The following is a 10,213-nucleotide window of genomic DNA, read 5'->3' on the forward strand; positions in this document are numbered from 1 at the left end:
GTGGAAGAAGGTTGTTGGAACCGTTTGAATCTGCCCCTGAAATCGTCAGCGGTCTGTGGGGGTGGTGATCACATAGATGTTAACTTTCAAGCTTAGTGTAGGGCCCGGACAGTGGGGGGAGGTGTTGGGGGAAAGGAGTAAGCTGAGATACGGTTATTGCTTATGTTCCAGCAGCATTTAATGCCCCTTGGCCACAGCTCCAAATAATGCCCTTTCGAGCCATTGGTCCAGCCACAGGTAGTCAGGCCGGTGATGTTGGGCAAGAGTCTGTCATAAGGGTGCCTGGCACTTCACTGTCTGTATACCAGCCATGTTGGCCTCACCTATGCAATGAGAAACTAAAAGGAGGCCTGATGATGTACAGTATTTGCCTAGGATCATACAATTTGGTCAAATTGCGATGCTGCGATTGAGCCCAGATAAGGTGACTTGAAAATGTAAAACAGCGTATTTCTGTAACATGCAGATGTGTATCACCCTAGTACATCGGATTATATCTGTGAATTAAAAGTCTTTCTTAAAAGTGCAGTTTATAAACGTGAACTGAGGAGCATTCCTGGCCCTCCGTGATGATAATATTGTGAAACTAAAAGGCAAATGCATTACCAGTCCATGGTGGTCTATGGTGGTGTTTACACAGATGTTATCTTTCAAGTTTAGTGGTTAGTTTTGGGGAAAGCATAAAAGAAGAGAAGCCATTATTGCTTAAATTCCAACAGCCTTTAATGCCCCATGTTCCATGTAATGTCTTTGTGAGTCTGTTGTCATCACATGTCTGCTTAGCCCATTTAGCGCGCTAGTGGTTCCTGCAACAGCAGCCCTGAGGTGGAAAGCATGAATTGATCATTTCAATAGTACCTCAAAGCCAACTCTTAGTTAACGAGGATCTGAAGCGTAATTCTAGACAGAACATAAACTCCTTTCTTCAAAACCTTACATTTAAGACACCATGGTCAATACCAATGACAATAACAATAGGTATTTCACAACATACACAAACGTCATCCCTAAGGCACACCAGAGACACATATTAATAGAGGAGACATGCAAAGAGACACAGGGGTGTGGCTTCTGTGGGGTGAGGGGGTTGTTTGGGGTTTGACACCCCCCCAAACAAATGCATTCCTTGCCTGCTAGTTGGGTCAGGGGGATCTGAGTCGGGTGTGCTATGTCTATGTTGTTGGTTTTTCTCGACCTGAGACAAGAATGAAAGCTAAAAAAGTGAGATTGGATGTACATTTTAGAGAAGGAGAGTCAAAGATACCATCTAGCAGCTGAATTTCAAAATGTGAAATCAGCTAACCTGGAATCAATACCGACTTCTCTGCTTGTCCAAATTGTGGCAAAATGTTTTATTTCACAGAGCCTATTCTATTTATTATCACATATGACCGCACTTTTAAATACTGAGTACAGGATGTGCATAATATTACATACCTTTAAATATCGAGTACAGGATGCTCTTAATGTTGCACCATCTAGGCCACGTTTATGGTTTACATGTCTGCTGACTTGCTTCTTAGTTCACTAATAGCAGCATTGTCACTGGTGGTGGGGGGGTGAAATCTTTAACGTTTTTAAAAAACTTTTACTTTTAATAAATGCTTTGTCTATAAAGTGATATAATGTGATGTACTTCAGTAACATGCTTCTACATGTTTAAGAAGTACACTTTTTTTGAATTTCAAGGCTATTGTATCAGATTTTTACATTATGTTTCTTGCATGATATACACGCCAAACGTTTTCATTGCTTCGGTCCATCCCAGACTCTCAGAGTTAAGTAAGACCCTTGCTCAGCTCACCCTACTAATTCGCCTTTGTGCCTTCCTCTATTTCTAACTCAGATTTAGCACATAGGGTCATCATCAGCCACTTGATAAAATGATTTGTAAAAGGCAAGGACTAGATAATGGAGCTGTGCCCACGCGCACCGTTTTGACAACTCTACCATCGTGGCTTCATGTGGCAGAGGCGATGAAGAGTGCGTGCAGTGAAAACACATTTTAAATAAGTGAATCCAAGGCAGGGACATCAGGCTCTTTTATTGTGCGAGACCATAATCATGAGTTCCTAGGAAGAACTACCAGGCCCAGGTGGGACAGGATTGGGCGTAGTTTCAGAGGGGGTGTTTGAGATGTGACACCCCTCAAATCATTTTTGGTTTGGTAGTTGGTTCTGTGGGCCATGACCTGGATCTGCTATGTCTGTGTCATTTTTCCTCATCATTTATATTTCAGAAAGAGGTTTTAACGTGTCCATTTTGTTTGATTGAGATCTTTAATATATGTAATGACTGGTTCACCAAAAAAGTAGTAAATTTGCACCAATAGAAGTACTTCTTGAATGGGTGCAAAGGCACTACTTTTTGGAATTCACATACATTGGCAGTAGTAGGCATAGAAAGTTGCACCAGTCTCACATTTCCATTCATAATACTGCCAATCAAATGTCCCAATGGTAATGGGATGAGTTCTTGCAAATAGTCTAAACAGTGACTATCTCTCAGGGAGGCATCCAACCCAGCGTTTTTCACCCACTGTGCCACTCTAGAATGAGGCCCACATAATGCAAATTTGTACTGACCCTGTTGCTCATGGAAACTGTCCATCCCAAACCTTGATCATCTCGTCAATACACCCTGCAGCCCACTGCTTTTTTAGTTGGAGACTTTGAGATTCACAACCCCCAAATCTCACTGACTAGGCTAGGCCCTTGCAAAAACACCTTGGTCCCAAATGCCCGCTGATGGCAGACAGACGGAGCAGGAAGGTATAGTGACTCGTGATCAGACACCTGAAGTTCTCAACACCCAGAGTTCGGAAAGACAATGTCTGGACATATGTTTGCCCCTGTTTTGGCTTCTAGGAAGGAAGAGACGTTTCAGTACCAACCAAGCAGGCATATGCATTGGGCACTCTTTCTTCCTTTGACGTTTTATGCACACGAAAATGAGCCTCACCAAGAAAAGAGATGATGTACGATTCATTAAAGGTCTAGAGAGGCTAAGGGATGGGGACATGCAGGTTTCATGCTCAGTGAGAGGATGCTAATGGTGTTTGAAGTAGGAAAAAGGAATCTCCCAAAAGTCCTGGTAACAGAAGCTAAGTACGGGCAAAATAAAAGGTAGTTTAATATGTTTCAATGACATTCAAATTATCCTGAAATGAGCTTAAAATAGACGATCACATTTAAAGCAGTTCGCAGAGTGAAGGACCCTTTCCTGGTTCAAGCTTTAAGGAAAAGTAAGATCTGTCAATGCATACTCGCTAGTGTTAAAAACAAAACAAGACAAGAAAAAAAAGAATTACAACTGAAACAGTTCAAAGGGGTAGTCCGTGGCCGCTTTTCGTAACGCCCTTAGTCTAACATATTTTTTTACGGTTGCATTGTACTTAGAGCAGTTTTTACATTGTCTTTAAAAACGTGTTTCTCTTAATTTCCTTGTCCAACATATTTATTTATTTTCTTTTGCTTAATCATTAAGGGGCATATTAACAAGCCAGGCGATAAAATTATCGCCGCTTTAGCGGCAGAAAACTGCCGCTAAAACGGCGATAATGGGCTTGATAATATGCTCTATGGAATTCCAATTGAAACCCATGTTAGATGTGAAGGACGTCTATGTTATAATATAAATAAGTCCATTGATGCCGAGATGTAAATCAAATGAAGATGGTTTATTGATTAAGATTGTAGATGGTAAGTTCAGCATATATGAACCCCACCAGGAGCAGCTCCCTTGCTGCTCAGCCCATCCTTCCAACTGACACTCATCCACCAGGCATCCCCAACATTCCATTACATCACATGCACCAGCATTCTACAACACATCCACACAGAACACATGCACTCTGGCTGAGCAGCAAGGCAGGGAAGCAGGAAAGATGCATGGCAACGAATACAAGATACCACACATCTTCCCTCTTTACAAATCACAACAAGGAAAACATGCTGCTCAACAATATCATAAGCAGAATAGCAAAGAGCATGTAAAGGGAAGAATCAATTAAACAATGGAATGAAGTTGTATAACACATCACAATAAAGAAAGAGAAAAGAATGAAACAATAAATCAATAATGAATCAATAACGACATAACACATCTCTTCCCCTTTAACGGAAAAAAAAAAAAACGGTAATAAGAAAATACAGGATGCAAACCCTGGTTTCAATGAGTGAATACAAATAATAGAATTGAAAGCTGGGGAGAACACTAAAAGAACAGAGACCGATAATGCAGCAAAATTCTCACCAACACAGTAAACAAAACACACGAAGAGATAACAAAGGACAAAACGTCCAGAATACACCAGTACATACCAGTTGGCCAGACCAGTAAGTAAGGGAATAATGAACGAACGCCAACAAATGAAAAATAAAGTGCAGTATCCAACAAGGCAAAAAAAAAAAAAATACTTCCAAGAACAGAAACCAAAAAGGACACTGCTGAGCACACAGCAAAATTAATAGTGAAAAAAAATAGACACACCTCAAAAGTGCCTAAAATAATCGAGAATGTACCAAACCTTGGAAAAATCCCAAAACTAAGACAAATCCATCAAATACTATAAAGAAGAATAAGATGCACTAAACAAGGAAAAATGCGCACAAGGAAAAATGCGACAAAAGTCACATAGCTACAGAGCTATCGCATCACATACCTCTGCCAGAGGTAAATTCCCAACAAAGAAAACTAGAAATAGGTGACTAATGCATCAAAAATCATTTGAAGAGAAAGCAAAGTCACATAGCAAATGCTATAATCACAAACAAAACACATAGAAAAGGGAACCCCTAAAGAAAAATTTGCTAGCAAAACAAAGTTTAAAATTGAATACAAGCATCATGTAGGTAACCTAAGTAATAATTCCACGCAAAAATAAATTGCAACAGGTGGAAAGTCACATAGCCAGGGCTATATAAAGCGTACCTCAAAAAGCAAAAATTCATGTAACTAAGCTTGTGAAAACATGCTGTAACATAACGTATCGTGGTGACACTGAGAGTCACATAGTCGAATAGACTATCATAAATCACACTTCAAACAGCAAGGAAATCAGTTAATAAACACAAAGTACATTAATGTAAATAACATTCATGTGAAAGTAGGTGACATATGAAGTCACATAGTCAAACGACTATCATTAACACTTTAAAGGGAAGAATTCCCAAACAGAACCATAAAAGGCTAGTGAAACCTAAATTAACATGTAGTAGGTGACTAATCCACAAAATATTTAAGCAGAAAATGGAAAGCCACATAACGACTAATCATTATAGAAATAATAAAGTAGAAAGACCAATAAGAATGATAAGGAAAAACACAGTAAGGCATTGTACAGTAGAGAAAGGAATTAAACATTAGCAAAACATTTAAAATAAATGAATATTCACTCCGGTGAGCGACTTCTCACCCGAAGTCCAGGACAGTGGCAGGAAGAAGTGGTGAAGGAAACGCAAAGTACTGTAAATCGGGACAAGCAAGTTCCAATGAAAAACTTGTGTGAGACGCCAACAAAGTCTCAAGAAGAACTGAAAATTGTAAAGTCCCAAAATACATTGCTGCCTTTGAAAAACTCCTCGATGAACAAAAGTACGATTAGCTTTAAAGCAAATAAATGAAGAGCACAGTACCGCCTTATAAATTGGTTGTCCGCCCAATGGCACTGTTCCAAACGACAACAGGAACCATCAGCATGCTCCACGAAGTTGAAAACTTGATAAGTGACATCGGCTCAGCTTGAATATGAATGCAGAGCAACCTCAAAATGGCGGCACGTTTTATACGTGGTTGCAGGGTGGCTCACGGTGCGCTTATGCACCAAAACGTCCAAGGGAAAGCAAAAAGGCAGACCTACGTCACAAAAGGTCTCGAGAAGCTGCGCAAGATAGAGGTAAGAATGCGCGCTCTACGGGGACTCATGACAGGAATTTTAAAAACAAAACGACGGTTGAAATGACAATGAAATGGCTGTAATTAAAGTTGGTTAAAACTTGAAGAAAAGTTACCAAACAGCGTAGTCTCGCCGATGCGCCGATCACCTTTTAACTGTAATTTTAAAATGTCACTGGGAGAGGTCAAAAGCGGCAAAAATTAAAGTCACAAATGGGTCGCGAAAAAACAAAACAAATCAGCTTATGGTGCTCCAAATGCTCCTCATGCATGAACATTACTACAGATCCAATGCCCAACAAATCCACCCTCTGCCAGACGACAACACCCGACACTGCCGACTCCTTCAAAATACATCTCACAAACACCAAGGGAAAAGCAGCAATGATGAAGCGCTTGTGGGCTCTCGGTGTGCCACGGAACTTAGAAGTAGATAATCACGGCAGGAGAGGCAAGCTTACAGGCAGGTAGTTGGCAGCAGCGTAAAAGCAGGCAGCAGGAGAATGAAATTACAGCAGGGACTGGCACTCTTAGGAAATGGGCGACCGGTGAAGAGGTCACTGGTGGGGCTCTCAGGGGTGCCAGTATGCTATAATAAATGTTTCAGGAAATTTTGAAATGTTCTTTACCTTGTCTTGAAAATCGTTTTTTGTAGTTTCAAGGGATACTTGCAGTTGGCTTGAAATTTCAAAAGGTTCTTGAATTTGCCTTGTAACTTCTTCAGAATTCAATTTTTGTAATCCATCAGGTACATGTAGGTGATCCCAGATCGTCGCCAAATGTTATAATATAAATAAGTCCATTGATGCCGAGATGTAAATCAAATGAAGATGGTTTATTGATTAAGATTGTAGATGGTAAGTTCAGCATATATGAACCCCACCAGGAGCAGCTCCCTTGCTGCTCAGCCCATCCTTCCAACTGACACTCATCCACCAGGCATCCCCAACATTCCATTACATCACATGCACCAGCATTCTACAACACATCCACACAGAACACATGCACTCTGGCTGAGCAGCAAGGCAGGGAAGCAGGAAAGATGCATGGCAACGAATACAAGATACCACAGTCTAACATGAGCTTCAATTGGAATTCCATAGAGCATATTATCAAGACCATTATCGCCGTTTTAGCGGTAGTTTTCTGCCGCTAAAGCGGCGACAATTATATCGCCTGGCTTGTCAATATGCCCCTTAATGTGGCTTATTTCTTTTTTTTAGTAAATTGGCAATAAAACCACCAGATTTCTACTTTGGAGGGAGCCTTCCTCCAAAGTACAAATATTAATATTCATATTTATCAAGTTTACATGCACCCAATGCAGCAAGCCACCTTGCTTCACTGCGCTGCATGAAAGGGAGAGGGCAGGAATGCACTAATTTTATATGATACATATCTGCTCTCTGCCTGCACTGGATAACAAACTGCTGTCTAGCGCCACCGCTGGTAGCCTTACACCATGGTACAAGGGTGCCTGTGTTGAAAGCAGGATTGTTTTTGTGTACAAAGGGACACCTTTCTGAACAAACCCAATCCTCACAGTCATTTTCCTTTTCGTGTGTGCTGAAGAATGCATGGCTTAGTAAATATCATTCAAGGTTTTTTTGGCGCTCTTGCGACCACTTGCATGGCACAAGGGCGCTGCAAACCCATGATAAATATGTGCCCCTGTCCTCTCCAACAGCCAAAAATTATGGCATTAAAAATGTCATAAAAATCAAGCACAGTGTTTATAATTTTTCATATATGAGCTAGCCACACTGCCAGGCAAGCACAACATAGAGAGCCTGTCCATTAAAAGGGAAGAAATAGGCAGGTTTTTAAAACACAGACACATGTGTAGGGAAGAGTAGTTAAAAATGGAAGCTTTGCTTCTCTGCTATTTATGACGAAAGACTGAATTAAGAGTCTTTGAGGTCAATATTTCCACCTTGAAATAACTTCAAACCACAACCTGCAATTAAATACAATGCTACTTTTTCTCCATTAGTATGTATGTAAGATATGAGCCAAAGACAACCTGAAGCCAGGTGTAAATATCAGGTGTATAATAATCAGTGCTTAATTTGAGCAGGTTTTGAAGGTGGGGCCCTCTTGCGCTCATTTTTTGTGCTTATTAGACTGTGACCCACAGGGGGAGTTAAAACGCACACAGGTGGGAAAGAAGGATGAAGAAACATGGTGACAAATGGAGAACGTCGAACTTGCAAGAGTGACATGAAGAGGTGGGGTGTCTAGTAGGGGATTCAGGAGCCATGAGTTGGAATCATGGCGAGCAGCCCCGGTATTTGGTTCCCATGACATTCAAAAATTATCTTTCCATAAAAAGTTTGGACCATAGCACTTATTTTTTTACACATAAAGCAGTGACAATAATATCATTCTGCCATTCTTTAATGAGTTTATTCTGAATAAATATGCTAATGCACCCCGGTTGATTCTTTCTACGAGAGCGGCCTTTACTCACAATTGGCAACTTTTTTCTAAAGATACATCAGCTTCGGCTTCAGGGGCTTTAAAAACAGCAGCTTCGGTCTGTTGCTTGAAGCAGTGGAAACATTTTTTTGCAGCTTAAAATAGCGCGAACTCAATCGGAAGGTATTGGAGCGTTTACATGAGCGCCATTTACTCCACACAAGGTCACGCTAATGCTTGCGCACGGGGACTCTGTTTTGCCCCGAGTCACAGGATGTTGAGTCGACGCCAGACCCAAACCTGTCTCCCCAGTTCTAAAGTCGGCAGCTCTGGCCCTACCTCAAATGTTCTTAGCAAAGCTGTTGTGCAGCTGTGAGACAAGCAAACTTTCGACTCACGTGCTCTACTATTTTCCTGAAAGGCTAACTTCAAGACAACTTCTAATTTGCAAAATGCTCCCTTACCTTCGATCACTGATGTAAACAGTCAACGCGAAAATGATCTGGAGCGGGGCTTTGGAGGAATTATTTATGGAAATGACAAGCAGATGTCGCAAAAACAGTTATTGCTCAAGGAGGGTGTCTTTCCTTCCCCTGTATTTGCTAATACTGTAACTGCCAGAGTGGTTGCTGCCAAAGACTTTCCTATGTCTTTTGAGGCTGGTGATTAAATGTCAAATATGCGTGGATCCGGGGACATCTCCGTCCATGTACTGAAGCTCTTACCGCAAACTGACCAACAGCCAATCACCAAACACTTGTGGTTCATTGTCATAAAACCCAGAATGATTGTACGAATGCTCCTCGTCGAGTTACGGACAAAGAAAAAAATCTTTTCAATCTGCCACGAGTGAGGAAATGCTCCTATATCAATAAAACAATTTTCATTGTGCATCATGCAAAGTACTTTACGTGATTATGAGGAGTGGAATGTTAGAAACTAAACGGAACCCCTGCTATGTAACCACACTTTACTCAGTGCTGAATTAAATGCCCCTCCATCGCAATAAACTGCTGAACAGCGATGTACCTGGGGTAAACTCTTGCGTCACAGTCACGCAACAGGCTTTGCATCAGCTTATTGGATAAATTGTGGATTCAAATCTTTCCATTCTGGCTGACTAACTGCCCTCCTGGCATGGCATGTGGTTGACCTCATCAGCTATACCACCTTTGGAAAAGCTCTAGTGACTGGCATTATCCTGTTACACGAGTATAAAGTGTGACATGTGTTACTTTGACTCACTGTGTCACATTGGATCTAACTACCTAGAGGCCTCTTGCTGGTAGGTGACTGATTTAATACAGGTGCTCTAAAATTGTAGAGGCCCTAGGATGGCATCTGACTTATTGGACACTTACCGGGGGGGGGGGGGGGGGAGAGGGGGGAGGGGGAGGGTGTGGTATCTATCAGTGATGCAGCAAATGCAGTGTCACCTGTTGCAGGGGTTTGATAGATCCTCTGAAGCCCAATTGTTTCAGTATTTCCACATCCAACCAGCTGTTACACAGAAATGACAGCATCCGTAATCACTAGAAATAAATATGAATGATTCTGCACAGTCAGTTTAGACCCCTCATAGGCGACACTAATTTGAGACTGTGTTTATCTCTAGCCTTCCTGTTTTCATACCTATCCCTGACAGTGAAAGGTTCAAAGGTGAGCATATTATGTTGCTGAACATGCCACATACCCATCAAAGTTTCAGCGGGAAGCCCAAAGGTGTCCAATCCTGCGGCTGTTTCATCTCCTACATTTCTTCTGTGCTTCAATGTATGCTTCTGTAACTGTTTGATGCAAGACCTTTACAACAGGATGCTTTTCATTAAAACGCAAACCTAAACAATGCTGAAGATGTTGACTACTCATTTTTAGGATCCAGCATTGTTAGACCTGGTAC

At 41.3% G+C, this 10,213-nt stretch overlaps 1 protein-coding gene across 1 annotated transcript in view; it reads right to left on the reverse strand.

Annotated features, from left to right (window-relative positions):
* LOC146809855 (cytosolic phospholipase A2 gamma-like) overlaps positions 1 to 8,860 on the reverse strand; it is a 596,102-nt gene extending 587,242 nt beyond the window's left edge. The window contains exon 1 of the mRNA XM_085616717.1: positions 8,778 to 8,860. The gene's annotated coding sequence lies outside the window, so the exon portion shown is untranslated. The remainder of the gene's footprint in view (positions 1 to 8,777) is intronic.
* Positions 8,861 to 10,213: the final 1,353 nt, after the last annotated feature.

The sequence above is a fragment of the Triturus cristatus genome, chromosome 7 (assembly GCF_964204655.1).
Source record: "Triturus cristatus chromosome 7, aTriCri1.1, whole genome shotgun sequence".
NCBI lineage: Eukaryota > Metazoa > Chordata > Amphibia > Caudata > Salamandridae > Triturus > Triturus cristatus.